This window comes from Nilaparvata lugens, chromosome X (genome assembly GCF_014356525.2).
Source record: "Nilaparvata lugens isolate BPH chromosome X, ASM1435652v1, whole genome shotgun sequence".
In the NCBI taxonomy this organism is placed as follows: domain Eukaryota; kingdom Metazoa; phylum Arthropoda; class Insecta; order Hemiptera; family Delphacidae; genus Nilaparvata; species Nilaparvata lugens.
In genome coordinates this window covers 45,356,711-45,374,004 of record NC_052518.1, presented here as the reverse complement: position 1 = coordinate 45,374,004, position 17,294 = coordinate 45,356,711, and the positions used below count along the sequence as shown (strand labels likewise).

The 17,294-nt window shown below is 34.3% G+C and overlaps 1 protein-coding gene across 3 annotated transcripts in view; it reads right to left on the bottom strand.

The window, feature by feature from the left end:
- LOC111043491 (alpha-tocopherol transfer protein-like) overlaps positions 1–17,006 on the bottom strand; it is a 52,475-nt gene extending 35,469 nt beyond the window's left edge. Inside the window, exon 1 of one of the 3 annotated variants that reach the window (XM_022328452.2) lies at positions 16,849–17,006. The gene's annotated coding sequence lies outside the window, so the exon portion shown is untranslated. Of the gene's footprint in view, positions 1–482; positions 644–16,848 lie in introns of those variants that run through there. The other 2 variants (XM_022328454.2, XM_022328453.2) reach the window with 2 other exon arrangements.
- Positions 17,007–17,294: the final 288 nt, after the last annotated feature.

Here is a 17,294-nt window from a genome sequence, read left to right as displayed (position 1 = left end):
TTCTATAATAATTTAACTATTATTCAAGTAGCCCTATTGAAATACTTTATTAGATAATATAGGACATATGATATGTCAATTTTAGACTTTATTTGACATGGTAGTGAAACATTTATCACAAATAAGAATCCCAAATAATATTCACACTCGAAATTGAATGAATATATGCCATAAATTGTCATATAATATGCTGAACATCACACATGCTGCAATTCATAATCCAACATTTGGAATAATTTATAAATTTGAAAAATAAAAATTATCTAGATGATAAAAAAATTGTAAGTTCATCGTATTTTTTCAATTCCTCTAAAAATTAAATTTGACACATGCGAATGGCATAACTGGCCGAATCCAACAGTTTTGTTTCTCAAAGAAAAAACCGAAAGAAGAATCTTTTAGTATAAAAATCATCAATAAAAAACTTTTTAGTATCCCTATGAAATCATCAGGTATATTATACATAAGCTATAGACGTTTACCAAGTAGAAGAAGTACCAAGTATTGCTATTATTCCAAAAGAAAATTGGAATAATATCACAAATAATGATGAAAAACTTTATACGGACACTCGAACAGCGAATCACTAACAGAACAGATTCCAGAGCATAGATGCAGTTGTCGCGGATAATTGGGCCAGACTGACTGTTTCTGTTACCTACTCCTGTAGTTTGGGGGAGAGAGGAGGCTAAGTTACTTCCCCCTTTCCCATTCAACACCTTTCTCTCACTCATACCGGGAATCATGGAACTCCAAAGACAAAGTGGGATTTTTGAACAGCTGATAGCCTATAGCTGCTGCTTCAACTAGTATTTCTACTTAACAAGACTGCCTACTTCTTGAATACGAATTGTCATTTCAAATATTAAACAATTCATTCAAAAAACTCAGCTGAAAATTGAGTCCGAAGAAATAATTTAGCCAGGACCCCTCACCACAGATAAAAAAAATGAATAAAGCTTGCTTCAACCCCCCGCCCCCCATAAATTAGAAACCCTAAAATGTGTCATTTTAAACATTTCTGACCTCCAAGAATTTCAAGGACGTAATTCCAAGTCCCCCTGTGGGCACCCCTGAAATAGAAATATGTCAAACTTGGAGCTTGTGTTTCAACGGCATCGGAAAAATTCGAATTGGAGAATATCAATTGTTGAACGTTCTATAGTAGGCTACGCTGCTATTTGGGGTCAGCTTAATAGATGACAATTAAAATTCTTGGATGCGTGTCGCTTCCTCGAATAGACCTGCAGTACATGTATACACTATACAGCTCAAATTACTGCAATAATTAGTGTAAGTGACCGGCTGGAAAATTCAAAGAAATTGAATTCAGCCAAGCGTCACCGTAGCCTCTAATGGCAAATAGATTGATGTGTGTGTGAGAGAGAGAAAGAGAGAGAGCGAGACGACGGACTTTACATAAGTACTGGTTACAAGTAACGAAAGAAGAGGAGGCTATGGCCACAATGTAGATGTAGAAAGCCAAGTGGCGAAGTGTCCAATGGAGGAAGGAATTAAGTAGGCCATAAGGACGGCTTCACACGTAACAGTGAACGCAGAACGCATTACATAATGCTCGGTAAAAAGAAAGCTCTACCACTTACTAGCCTCAGCCAGCCAGCATCACTTTCATTTTTCATCACTCGACCATGCTCAACAATAATTTGACTCATGCAATCCGATTCCTTCTCTCGATTAGAACCAACGTTTCTCCACAAATAGTTAACAGCTAAAACTAGAAATTCCTTTCTTACTTTTAGAATAAATTGTTTTCAAATTAAGGATTGAGAGTAAGGTTTCTCCTCAAATTTGGCTTGAACTACACACAAGATGTCCAATTAACAGATAGAACTCGAAATCGCTTTTTGAATTTCAGATTCTTTTCCAAAGGATAAATTTCTATTTATTTGAGATATGAAATATTTATATACACAATCGAAAAGTATTTCAAATTGCTTGTATGTGCCTTAGAAGAATTCTTGATCAATTGAATTCTGTTATGATGTTCACCCAATAATAAATTAATAATAACCTGCTAGGAGGTGATAATAAAGCTCGTTGTTAGCGTGCCAATGCTTGTCAGCTATGCTTGGCTATAACGAAGCCAATTAATGAGAATGAAAATTTAATACCGTATCGTTCTAAGATGAAACATGTTAGCAATAGATTAACTAAGATATAATTTTTTGTATGAATCAAATAATTAAAAAATTGCGAATGAACGGGACTGAATCTGTACATCTATAATGATAATAATAATAGTTTTTATTAATGGAGACAACTGGTGGAAACCCATTTACAATACGAGCCGCTTGCTTTGATCAAATTTGCCAACGCCTTATTAATTTAGAACCGTAATTAATTTGCCACTGTAGTCCTAAATGCTCTGTCAAAAACCTGAATTATAGGAACGCTAAACCTTATTGTTATGAGGAAAATTGCATGTGAATTGAACTTAGAGTCTCAGTGGTGACCACTTTTGCTTGGCAAAAATATGCTTGCAAAAGTCTTCCAATATCAGGGAATATTATTCCTTAGTTGAAAATATTATGGTTTCCTCATATCGACAATCATCTAATGGTTAAAATCAATTGTTTTGAAACTACTATTTCTTAAAACTTTTTGTGTGCCTGTACACTTCAAATGAAGTATCATTAAGCCCATAGATGATTAATTCGTCCTATGAAGGGAAATGCTGATAATAACAATGAATGATTTCTCGTCTTTGTCTTCTTGACAGTGCTGTTTTTTTTATAGAAGATAGTCATTCAACTTGAATTTTTGTTCCCAACATTCTCCTCATGGAGTTCGTCAAAATACTGGCACCACCCATTTATGGCATAGGAGGATACGTAAGCTACGTGTATGTTTATCGGACCATTATTGTTATTTTTCAAACAGTCTACTATCAAGCCTTATTGAAATAGATCATAGAAACGGACAGATGGCTATAAGAACAGAGCTCTTGAAGATACCTGTAATCCGTGTGAATATCAATTAAGTATGAAATGAGATGTTTAAAATGATTGAGTCACTTTCGTTTGTCCTGACCTAACAAGATTCAATGAGTGAGTAACACTCAAAGCCCCCCGCCCCACCCAACATCAAAGTAGGAGGCAGGAAACCAGTTCAATGGTCTACTTTTGGAACTGGAATCTAATGTAGTATAAAAAGTTAATGGGCCAATATTCACTTTCAGACTTCAATCAACATGATCAAAATAATCAAGCGTCACTACGATCCCGTCGAAATTCATGATAAAGAATTGGTGAATTCATACTCTAGAATTAGATTCTAGATACTAGAGCAGTAGTTGCTGCGACGCACCATCAAAACGATGTCTTTGACAATCAATTTGTACTGGCGGAAAGTGTTCACTTGTAAAGTGTGCCATATGCTTAGCCAGGTGCTTAGTTTTGAGCAGCTAATAGTCGTCCGATTGCATAATGAAACTCAGACGTGTCTTATCCGAATTGAAAAGATTGCTGAAAGTGATTGACTGAAGCCAATAATTGGTGTGAGCATGCACTTTGGAAGATACTTTGTGAGTCCAAACAAACGTATAATCCATCATCATCTGTGGCAGAACGTGTTGATATAGCTTGTCAGAATCACTCTTTGAGCTATAGATCGTGATCAATTACTCAGCATGAAATATAGAAGGTTGTTGTTATTATGAATTGAGGATATTGTGCGATTAGATGTAATAGTGGAAGTTTTTTTTTTTGTCAAATACTACTATCAGAAGATGGATTATAATGATTGGTTTGGGTTTTCTCATCCATATGAAACTTTTTCTAAGGCTTGAAGCCATAATATTCTTCATTGAACGTATACAACTTTGAGTGGGTTCCGCACCCAGAAAGCGTGCAGTCTGCACGGAAGTAGGAGGCCCATAATGTCTCTTGACTTATCACAACTGACTGATGGCTATAGGAACAGAGCTTTTAAAAATGCCTGTAATCTATGAGAATATTAATTTTTAGTATGAAATGAGATGTTTAAAATGATTGATTGAAAATTATACCAGCGAGATGTTTGCGATCCAAAATTGTTCTAAAAAATAAGTTTCAACATCAAACATACGGTTGGTTTCCTTCAAACTGATGACAATGTAACCAAAACCAATTGTCTCTGGTAGGGGATTGCCTATTTGATTTCGTTGCAAACAGTTAACGAATTTAGGAGGTATTGGAAATGTTGCTAACCTAGTGCACAGGATCCAAGCTCTTCCTGTACTCATTTTAAAGCATCTCTAATTATTTCTGAATAATCTAAAAACCCTAATCGATATTTACGTTAAAAAGAACGTTTATTTCGATTGAGAAAATGGTACCTTAGGAAACAGCGTGGGAATTAGGAAGCAGTTGCCTCCATGGTTGCGCTGGTATTTCATGGCTCAGAAAAGTTGATACTTGCCCTTGCTACCCCTTTTGGATGGGTGATCACTCGAGGAATCAACTCCACCGTAAATATTTATTCTTTTTTTAACTGATAAATCCTAACCCACCTAGAGCTGAAGTAGGAAACAACTCCGCAAAATATTAGCTTACTTTCCAGTGGTTCGGAACCCACCTTGAGTCCACTCATCTCTCAGTATCATCTAGCTTCCTTCTTACAACTCACTCATAAGCCTGTAAATTATGTGGATGTTGTTTGTATATCATGTGATGTTACTTAATCACATGATAACTGTTTGATAATATAATAAGTTGTTTACTAAGTTTAGTTTGTTATCTACGTAAATGAAGATGGTTGCTTCAAATGGCTAAGAATTTATTAAGATATTTAAACATGGCGAAGTCAAGGAATTGAACAGAAAAGGAGAATGATAACGACAGGATTGAGTGAGTAATAAAATTGGGTAATTATCGTATTTTTTTTCTTAAAAGACGTACATGGATTTCAACAAGCCAGAACCGTTACTATGCAACGGGGAAAATGTCTCACAAAATTTCGAATTATTCAGGAAAAATATTGTAAACTATTTTATAGCGACTGAGACAAATAAAAAATCCAATCAAATTCAAGTTGCAAGATTGAAAAACTTGTTAGGCAATGAAGCTTTGATTTTATATGAATCGTTACAAGATGTATATGAGCCAGAAACGGTAGAATCAATATTAAAAATATTAGAGAGCTATTGTTTACCAAAAAATAATGAGATCATGAATGTATACAATTTCATAGCTTGCAAACAAGAGGAAGGTCAATCATTTAATTCATTCTATGCAACTTTCAAGGGGCTAGTGACAAGATGCGAATTTGGAGAGCAAGAGAATAAGTTATTGAAAGCTATGATTGCATTGGGGTTAAGGTCAAAAGAAATGCAACAACGTGTGTTGCGAGACAACGCCTCGTTGGAGAAAATAATTGATTATTGTCGCAGTGTTGAAATAGGTGAAAAACATGAGAAGTCAATAAATGAAGAAAAGTCTCGAAAGGAAGTGCACCCAGTTTCCAAGTATGATAAAAGGAAGACAAACTCATATCAAAAGATTGTATGCGGCTATTGCGGAATGCAGCATGTAGAAGGTAGGAGCTGCCCAGCGTCTGGTAAAAGCTGTAATAAATGTGGTAAGATGAATCATTTTAGCAAAATGTGCCTGAATAGAGCTGGAAGAAATAATTTCAGAGTGAGTGAGCAAAGGCTACCTCAACCATTACATAATGTTGTGGAAAATTCAACAGCAATAGAAGAAGCTCACGAGTTTATTGATTCAGTATATCTAGTTAACACTGTCAATGAAAAGGCTTGGTTCAAAACATTATTAATAGAACATAAACCAGTAAACTTCAAATTAAATACAGGAGCAGAAGTGAATATATTGCCATATGAAATTGTGAAAGACAGTGTGTTATTGAGTAGGTTGAAAAAGAGTAGTGTTCGATTAAAAGCATACGGATGATTTAAAATTTCACCTTTGGGTCAGTTCACTGCTCAAGTGGAATCAGAAAAAAATTTGATTTGGTAAACTTTGTTGTGGTCAAAGAGAGAACAGTACCGATTCTAGGCCTTGAAGCTTGTATTCAGTTGAATCTGGTGAAAAGAGTTGATGAAGTTCAGAAGCAAAGTAGTAACAACAATGTGAAGGATAGAACGTATTTTTTTTAAACGTATTCTGATGTGTTTACTGGCCTTGGTTGTTTCCCCGACAAGTGCAAAATTCGATTAAAGAAGGACGCAATGCCACATGCCAGTTCAGCGAGACGTATACCAATGACTGGGATAAAATAGATTTAACAGCCGAACTTGTCTTACTATTCATTTTTGTTATTTCAAGCCACCTTGAATAATAATCCACATCTATGAGATAAGCTATTCCTTTTACTTCAGCTATATCCACTCCAATTTTTAAAAATGGAAAATCGGGTATTTCATGAGAAAGCATTGGACTTCTTACATTGGACCTTCTATATTTTTGGCAAAGCGAGCAGGATTCAGCCAGATTTTTTATGTTTGCTCTTATTCCTGGCCAATAATAAAATTTTGAGTCAATGCTATTCATTTTTGTTTCTCCTAAGTGCGTTTCATGGAGCCTCTTCAAAATAAAATCTCTTAAATTCTTGGGTATAATAATTCTTGAATTATAATACAATAGACCCTTGCTAAATAGTATTTTATTTCTTATTTTGAAAAAATGCCTTAGTTCTCCTCCATCAGCAATATAATTAAGCCAGCCATTTTCACAATAATCTATAACTTTCCGAAGAACATCATCATTCTGTGTTTCTGTTAAAAATTCATTCAAGCGTAAGCTCAGTAACACAATGAACCATATCCGCCATGCTCAAATCAACTTTTTCTTTAGTTCATACACCGCACCTTGACGAATAATCAGCAATATACATGTTTTTCCCAGGTAAGTACTGGAGGCTAAAGCGGTAAGGCATTAGTTTTAGTCTCAATCGACGAATTCTGTTATTCTATATGTTGTTTAATGGTTTCTTCATTATTGAAACTTATGGCATATGATCAGTATGTATAGTCAATTCATCATGACCGTAGATATAGGTGTGAAATTTATCACAAGCAAATACAATAGCTAGGAGTTCCTTCTCAATTTGGGCATATTCATATTCAGAAGAGTTCATAGATCGTGATGAGAAATAAATTGGCTTGTTGTTCTGTAGTAAACAACATCCTAAAGCGTCTTGTGATGCAACACATTGGATTAAAACTGGAATCTTGTAATCAAAGGGAGCAATGACCTTGTTACTTGTAAGAACCTTTTTAATGTTATTGCATTTACATGAATCTCTGTCCAACACCAAGGGTCGTCTTTCTTCAATATTTCTCTCAATGGTGACACTATTTGTGACAAATTTGGAATGAACATTCTCAAATAGTTGACCATCCCCAACAGACGTTGTAGTTCAGCTTTATTTGTTGGGTCGGGGAGATCATCAATAACCTTTATTTTTCCGGGATCAGGAAGCATTCCTGATTTTTTATTGAACAGCATTCCTAAATACTTCACTTCAGGTACACAATATTGAAATTTCTTGAAATTAAATTTGATGCTCGTTCCAAGACCTGTTTCACTGTCTCGTCATGTTTTTCTTTGCTGTTCGAAGCAATGCAAATATCATCGAAATAAACCACTACTCCTGGAATATCTTCAAAATACTTTGAAACACATTTGTGAAACAATTCTGGTAAATTACATAAGCCAAAAGGAGAACGTAAAAATCTATAAGTTCCAAATATAGTGCAAAAATTGCAATATTTAGCAGATTGTTCATCAAGGAGTATGTGATAAAATCCATCTTTTATGTCAAGAACGCTGTAGTACTCTTTATTTTCTAGACGAGGATGAATATCCTGTATTGTTGGGATTGTAACTCTTTCTCTTACAATGTACTTGTTCAAATGTACAGGGTCTATGCAAATTTTTAAGGATCCATCAGGTTTCTCTACTATCACAACATTTGAAACCCATTCAACGGGCTCTCAAATATAATTTTCATGGTTATCAAATCATCAAGTTTTTCTTTGAATTTGTCTTGAATTTTCATTGATATACGTCTCGCTGAACCTGCATGTGGCGCGTACTTTTTTAATAGAATTTTGCACTTGTCGGGGAAACAACCAAGGCCAGTAAACACATCAGAATACGTTTCAAAAAAATACGTTTTATCCCTCAGTTAATGTTTGGTCGAATGATAAGAACAAAGTTCCCTTATCCTCAAGATAGTTTGAAACTTCATCAACTTCCTCGGAAAGAAATAGCAGTGCAAATGAAGAACCATAAATTTCAACAGAAAGAAACATATGATAAGCAGTCACGGAAACGTGTTTCTTATTTCAAAGAAAATCAGCCCATTCATATCCAAGATTGGAGAACAAAATTATGGGAGCCTGGAGTAGTTATTAATGAAGCTGATGCCCCACGGTCCTATGTGGTGAAGTCCAATAGCGGAAGAATATCAAGATGAAATGAGAGGTTTTTAAGAAGAAGATGAAATCAAAGGAGAGGTTGAAAAAGAAAATGTTTGAGAAAGTAAAAGGGGAAGATGTTTGTATATCATGTGATGTTACTTAATCACATGATAACTGTTTGATAATATAATAAGTTGTTTACTAAGTTTTGTTTGTTATCTACGTAAATAAAGATGGTTGCTTCAAATGGCTAAGAATTTATTAAGATATTTAAACAGATGTCACCCTTGGGAAAAGCATTATTATTAGCACCACCAATGCTGAAGATAATGTAAGATAGTCTAGAATTATTGAACATGAAATATGAATTAGAACTTGGTTGATGCGGTTGACAATAATATAAGATATAGATCGTGAAACAAATTAGAAATCACGTGTAATGTAATGTTAATGATAAATGAAAGATCTTGAGTGAGTGTACTGTCTACGTGGAATTTAAACTGCAACTGGGTAAGCAATGTAAATTATTGTTTATGTCCTTGTAAGTAGTAGTTTGGTGGGTAACTTCTCAATGCAATGATTAAGCTTTTTTGATAGCATGAGCAGTGATGAGGTGAAATAGAAGGCCATCTTTCAGTTCATTTCACAGATCAAGAATAAGTAGAGTACCGTACGGTAACTCACTATTAAAAATACCTGATGATGAAAGAATAAGACGTTATTCTGGAGAAATACCAGAACATCTCATACCATACAATCAATTACTTGCAATACATACAATTACTTGATAAAGATTGGTTTGCATTTTGCAGGGTGATGCCCACACAAGCATTATGGTCGGGCGTGTGTGATGATATATGAGATGAACAATAACTACGGTAATCAAGCCCTTGACGGGATTCAAAACCAAGATTAACATGCGCAGTAACTGCAGGCTTGAGTTGAGTTGCACTACTCAAGGAGGTCTGAGCTATGCCATCCGTTTCCGTTCATTATGAATTTCTTCAGTCTACATAATTATAAGAAAGCTTGGTGGATAGATTGAATTCGCTTGTAACTAACAGGAATACAGGTGATCCATTATCAACTATGTTTATCATTGTTGTAGTATCAACTATGTAGAATAAGCTTGAAATTGAAAAGTCACTGAATATTAAGTTTTGATTAAGAAGTCTCAATTACCGTAAGGATAGGTGATTTAGATGAGTGAATAAATTAGGCTTCTCTGACTGTATTGAAAATGTGAATTTTAGGACCAAAGTAATGCGAGGATAAAATAATAAATTGAGTCTTGAGGATGATGACTCATCATTTTATGACCTAATACTTTTATACAGATTTTCATCTATATTTTGCGTTTCATGATTTTTAATTGGAAGTGAGAATTTGTAAGAGTAATCACTGCACTACAGAGGTGAGAAATCATCGATAAATTATATTTCTGTTGCAATTAGGAATTGACAAAAGATTGCTCTAATCATGTAATGACAATGAGAGCAGGTGATAATAATTTAAGAATCAAACTGCCCTGTCATGAGAAGAATTTGCAATGCAAGATTGTTATCATCGTCTTAAGTTTACCAACCATAACTTGTATGCATAATCATGTGTTTCGTAATCGATTTGATTGGAAATATATTTCGGTTGAATATGAACTTCGACTCTCTTTACTTATTTGTGTGTTATAATATAGCCTACTAAGGAGTTATCTATACATTGTATACATACAACAATATAGATTTTACTATTAATTAGCTTGCATGAGTTACAGCATCTCAGGGTACTTCTAGGGCGAATTCAATTTTTTATTCTCAAAGAAAAAGCTGAAAACCAGAATCCATTGTAGATTAGAAGGCCAAACGGTCTCTTTTGAATTTCTCGTCTGTAGAACCTTCGAAAAATAATTTTTGTATCAAGTCTACTACAATGTGGATAAACTGATGACAGAGAATGTAATACTGAGTATTTTGAAGGAAGATAATTTTGACATATATTTATACAGAGTGGGTGAAAAGTCCGAGAACGGCTTAATATCTCATACAAAAAGATAATTTGAAGTTGGGTGTGATTGGCGATCCTACTCAAATTAAAAAAACTACTTTACAATGACTTTAAAAATCTGGTCTGCCATCTTGGATCCGCCATATTGAATACAACTTCACTTTTTTAAATAGGAAGGTGGTCATACCATACATGATTTCGATAGGGAATTTCAAGAAAAAATGAATGTCGGAAAACGCATATCGATATCTCAAACCGTTCAGAAGATATTCACATTATTAATCAATACTATTCAAAGCAGAAAGGAGAGAAAAAAGTATGAGAACGGCTTAGTATCTCATAAAAAGAAGTGATTCCAAGGTGCGTGTGATTGGGGATGTTACTCTAATTGAAAGTACTACTTTACTATGACTTTAAAACTCTGGTCCGTCATCTTGGATCTGCCATTTTGAATGCTACTTTATTTTTTTAAATAAAAAGGTGCTCATGTGATACATGATTTCGATAGGGAATTTCAAGAAAAAATGAATGTCGAAAACCGCACATCAAAATCTCAAACCGTTCAGAAGATATTCACATTATTAATCAATACTATTCAAAGCAGAAAGGAGAGAAAAAAGTATGAGAACGGCTTAGTATCTCATAAAAAGAAGTGATTCCAAGGTGCGTGTGATTGGGGATGTTACTCTAATTGAAAGTACTACTTTACTATGACTTTAAAACTCTGGTCCGTCATCTTGGATCTGCCATTTTGAATGCTACTTTATTTTTTTAAATAAAAAGGTGGTCATGTGATACATGATTTCGATACAGAATTTCAAGAAAAAATGAATGGCGAAAACCGCACATCAAAATCTCAAACCGTTCAGAAGATATTCACATTATTAATCAATACTATTCAAAGCAGAAAGGAGAGAAAAAAGTATGAGAACGGCTTAGTATCTCATAAAAAGAAGTGATTCCAAGGTGCGTGTGATTGGGGATGTTACTCTAATTGAAAGTACTACTTTACTATGACTTTAAAACTCTGGTCCGTCATCTTGGATCTGCCATTTTGAATGCTACTTTATTTTTTTAAATAAAAAGGTGGTCATGTGATACATGATTTCGATACAGAATTTCAAGAAAAAATGAATGGCGAAAACCGCACATCAAAATCTCAAACCGTTCAGAAGATATTCACATTATCAATCAGTACCATGCAAATCAGAAATGAAATACTGAGTGGTATTGATTAATAATGTGAGTATCTTCGGAACGGTTTGAGATATCGATGTGCGGTCTTCACCATTCATTTTTTCTTGAAATTCCGTATCAAAATCATGTATCGCGTGACCACCTTCCTATTCAAAAAAATAAAGTAGTCTAGCATTCAAAATGGCGGATCCAAGATGGCGGACCAGAGTTTTAAAGTCATAGTAAAGTAGTATTCTATCGATATTTGGTTTCCGCCATTCATTTTTTCTTGAAATTCCCTATCGAAATCATATATCGCATGACCACCTACGTATTTAAAAAAAAATGAATATTTCAATATGGCGGACCAGATTTTTAAAGTAAAGTAAAGTAAAGTAAAGTAAAGTAGTATTTTATCGATATTTGGTTTCCGCCATTCATTTTTTCTTGAAATTCCCTATCGAAATCATATATTGCATGACCACCTACGTATTTAAAAAAAATGAATAAAAATTGAGGCAAGAAAAATTAAGAAATTGAAGATTTATTATACAGGAACAGTGATCGGCGGATCCTCAAATGATATCAGTACAAAGGTGTCGATTTATTACATAATAAGGAGAAAGAGTGATTCTCACTGATAGAGTCAAGAAATACAAGAATTCCGGGAAATTACCTTCTTGTATGAGATATTAAGCCGTTCTCGGACTTTTCACCCATCCTGTATACTCTGTATAGTCCAGTCAACGAAGGGTTATAGAGGGAAACGTTTAGAAGACAATTTTTGACTTCGTAGTTCTGATCAGGGTAGTAAGGAGGTAAACATATCAAAAGACCCCACCCATACCCCCTGCTCTGAAGGGGTGGGGGTGGTTCAAAGGTACTATTTTTTAGGTTTCTGGAATATCACTCGAAAACTATGCATTTTACGGACATAACTATTCTATATGAAATTCAAGCTTACATAATTCCCTACAATATTGATTTTAAAACTTTTTCATATCTGACAATAGGTTGGACAATAGGCATCATCACTCTTACTACCCAAGCACAAGCCTTGGCTCATGTGGGCATCATTCACAGAAATATGTCAATAAACCTTTTAAATATAATGTTCAGCAAGACGAGCATTCCTGAAAACAAATAATGTCTATTATAAATAGAATCGTAGAGCAGATTAATACGACTACGTTATTAAGACACGGGCATGGGCAATCTAGCTGGAAACTGAGAAGAATAATAAATGACATGGGATTGAATTTGAACACATACTTAGTTAAAGCAAGTGGAAATCCATGTTTCTATTCTGATCGAATATGAGTGATTTAAGCAGAATTATTAGCCTATAGTATGAGAAAATCTCGTAAATGTATAATACCTAGGCCTAGGTTACCGTATTTTCTCGTAAAGGCTAATGCAGTATATAGACCTAATTGTGTAATGACAGTTTCACTCTAATGGCATGTATCAAATTGCAGTATTTTGGATAATTCTGGGACTTGTGAAGCAGGCATTATTGAAATTAGAGTTTTCAATTTGAAAATATTTGGAGACATATTTTAATATTATTTCCAGGCTGATTATTCCCGGTATTTTTTGCAGACCACTGATAAATTCTCTAATACAAAAACGAATAAAAATATCAACTCCAGTCAAATTATACAATAATCAAACCAAAAGAATTAGGTACTTATTGTGAAATTCACATTATAAAGTGAGTGAAAATGATAGGACGTAGTACGTATAATAGCAGTGATTCAAGAATTCCCGGTATACCTACGTGTTGTAATAGACCTGTATCTATTGTTGATTCCTGTTAATAACGATCTATTCTCAAATATTATCTTTTATTCTTCATTTTTTTCATATTTTAATAAAATTGAATAAAAATATAATTCCTCATGTACAGACATGATTAAGATATGAGAACCATTGTAGTCCAGTCTAGTCCTTTGAAGTTTCAGATGATGTACAGAACTTAGAATTAAGCATTCATACCCAAACATTGGATATGCAATGAAAAACTAAAGAAAAGAGACCCTCTTAATTAGCACAGCCTTCATTTGAACTAAAACTGTAGGACGTTATTATACATCGAGTTTTAGGCTGTAGATATATTATCTGTTCAGACTTTCAATCAATCATTCCTAAAAGAAACCTCTGGAGGAATATGAAGCCATCTCTACATAAAGTTTTTAGATTCCAGCTAAACATTTTGCATAAATTCAAACGTTATTTGTTCATTTGTTTTCAAATAAGCTGGAAACCGTAGAAATACGTCCATTTTGAAGTAGGTAACTACTTCAACACAAATTTGTACACCTTAGTTGAACTGGTGCATCAAATTCAAACTTTTCTGTCTTTTAGCTCTCATAATACCGGTACCGTACTAAGAAATACTGAAAATCACTGATTTTTGGCGTACGGTGTATCTTGAGCGTAATTTTTTATTCCTTTCGAAACAAAATTACCAGGCACTAGCTGAAAATTTGTGAAACAGTTTGAACATTTTCTGTTCATTCCTTCTCGAAAAGCTTACGATAAACGCAACCGTAGATTCTGTGCGTAGCCTATCTTTCGCGTAATTTCAATTATCTTCTCTTTCAGAACCAATAACTCTCCATCGAAAGAATAAATGCTAATCGTAGGGTTGTAGGCTACAGAATTAAATTTTCTCTAATTCAATGTATTATTTTAATGCATTTCTCTATTACTTCTAAACCAGTTCTAGTGTTGAGTGTGAAATCTCCAATTTTCCAACAATAAATCAGTTTATGAAACAAATTTGGAGAGAATGCTTTTTTGCCAAGATGAATCGTTGGAAAGAAAGTAGACGAGTTTTGAATTAGGTTATGATTTTTTAAGAATTGGAGATTGAGAGCTCCTTCGGAGTTATATTCTTTCATACAAAGAATCCATGATTGAAGTTTATTTGGTTCCCATCTCCTGAATTAAATTTCAGATTTCAGGGGGGGGGGAGGTGGCTCGAGCATCCTGAGTCCCTCACGCCCATGCATGAGGTGATCAGACAACCATCAGACGGGTTTCGCACTCATGATCTTGGAACTTACACTTGCGACGATCCAGATAATGTATTTTAACATTCTATTCAGTTTTTGTACATTTACTTTTCAATCAATGTGCAAATTACATTCGTAAATTGCGTTTACATAATGTTTAATGTCATTTTATTAATGTTCGGCCTTATTGATTATCCGAACTTCCCGGCTCAGGTCAAGTAATATAAAATCTGGTACCTACTGATTGCAGCAATGGCAATGGGTTAATTAACTGTTGAATTCTGTAGGCGAAAGTCTAGAAGAAAATAATGTCTCTTACAGGCCTTTCCACAATAGTGTTATCAATGCATGAAGTGAATGTATTTTGCGTTGTGCTTTAGTAGGCCAGCATTTATCTTGATGGAAATGCTATTAGCGGCTGTGGTAATATTATCCTAAAATTTTAAAAGAGAAATGACGCGACCCAGACCGCAGAGACTATAATTTCGTCTATCTATTCTCTTATACTCTTATTCTTTCATACATACGGTACCGCCTTCTCTAGCAACAACGTATTCAAACTAATTTCCATTTAAAGAAGCGATCAGACAAACTGAATAAAATTACTCTTTCTGTATGAATATGAGATTTGTCAGACTATAATGGGTATAAATAGAATCGATGATAGGAAATCTTTCAGAGATTAGTATTAAATAATAATAAGACAATTTCTATTTTTTTAGAAGAGAGCAATTGTTTCTTTTGGTAGATAATGCTCAAGTGAATCATGCATGAGTATTGACATGAAGAGTGATGACATTGTTCTAGAGTTCACGTTTCTGACAGAATCCGTACCCACTTCTGCTGCCAGTCAAAGGTTGCATCACGAGTGGGTCTACTGATGCATCAGTCCATCAAAAATTGATAGATCTGACTCTGACTGTGTCACCGCAGTAATAGCCTATGTTCATACCCGTAGTAGTAATAATATGCCTTTGCATTTTGAGGCTTGAACTGAGGTTTGACAGATCAAACATATAAACCTTGTCGAGATTAGAAAGAGAAAACAATAAAAAATTTGGAAGATGATTTTAAAGAACCCAAAGATGAAAAGGATGTAAAAGTAAATACACTTGAAAGCAAGGTTCAAAATTCAGAAAATAATGAAGTTGAGGAGGAGGATGTGGAAGATCGATCGATCAGAACAATATGAAGTTGTCAATGATGAGATGAATTGCGACAAGGAAGGAACTCCCGATAAAGTATATATTTCTGAAATAGAAGAATATGGCTGTACTGATAATGAGGAAATTACGAATCATAATGAAATGCTTGAAGCCGCGAATTTCCCAGTTAATGAAACAGATAGTTTTCTCAACTATTCTGCATTGCTAGTGACAAGTTTCTCGATCTTGTAATGCTCGAACAGATTTATGTAGCAGAACAAAAGATAGAACTGATGAGAGTGTTGAGTGTGTAGTTGAAGTGATCATTTCACATGATGGAAAGGAAGTCAAAATGTGAATTCAGAAGAAGATATCAAAGAAAGATTGGTTAGTGATGAAAAACGTGAAATTCATAAGACTCATAGAATAGAGGAGCTACGAGAAGTGATTAATGAGAGTGAACCAAAGAAGAAATAGGCTGAAAAGGGAATTTTCTATAAAGATGGTCAGCTGAAAGAACTCCGAGATATAGAGACTAAGATTAATTAAGATGGAACATCAGAATCTATTTGTTTAACAATAATTTTTCAAAGAATCAAAAATTAATGTACTGATATCAGTTTATTAGAAGAATTCAAACCAAATAATTATTTTTTATTAATAAAAGTTAGTACCGAAATGCACTTTTACAACACATATATGTTTTTTTAATATTTTGATTCTGAGTATCAAAATACGCTCAAAATAAAGCCCAGTGCATTTGAAACGCGTCCGGCTACTATACAGCATACTACAGGTATGATAAGGATAACACGATAACACTATTGTAGTGAAATATGAATGCTGCACTTATATTAGATTACGGTTCACACCAACGGTTTGAGTCAAAAGGGAAACTCTTGAAGACATTATTTATTTCTGAGATAATAAATGACAAGAAACGAGAATTTGAAATGATACGATAGAAACTGATAATTACAATAAATTTTATCGCTTGTCTGAGATTCTAATCGTCCAGCAATATTTGAATTCTTGAAATGTGTCTTAACTAATAACGAATATTAAAACGTATTTTGCAATTCATATTGATTGCTTTCACGTGCAAGATGAGAATAGCGCTTACCTGATTACGGCTAATGAAGGCTTGGATGAGATGTGGAATGGCTAGCTGCGCAGGGAGCACTGACAAGGCGGCTGGCTCAGCTCAGCTTAAGTCGGTCTCAACAGTCACAAGTCGGTGAGCACCAAGTCACCACTCCACTAACCAAACTATACTAAGCTGAAAGCTTCCCACTCATACAAAATACTATTGCACCGAATCCCCCCCCAACAACACTCACGAGTGATGAGAAAAATATATTGCTAATACGTGTATTCCAAATTGTTAAAATATAATATTTACTTCAAAAAGCATTCGTTGAAGTGGTAGTGAGAAAGTAGTGCTCTGGCGCAAATAGTAGTGAAATACTAGTGAAACAGTTTACAATCATCTCGCTAAATCATAATATATGGAAAATTTGAACTTATTCGAGACAAAAGTAATTATGGCTGATAATTATGTTTGAATAG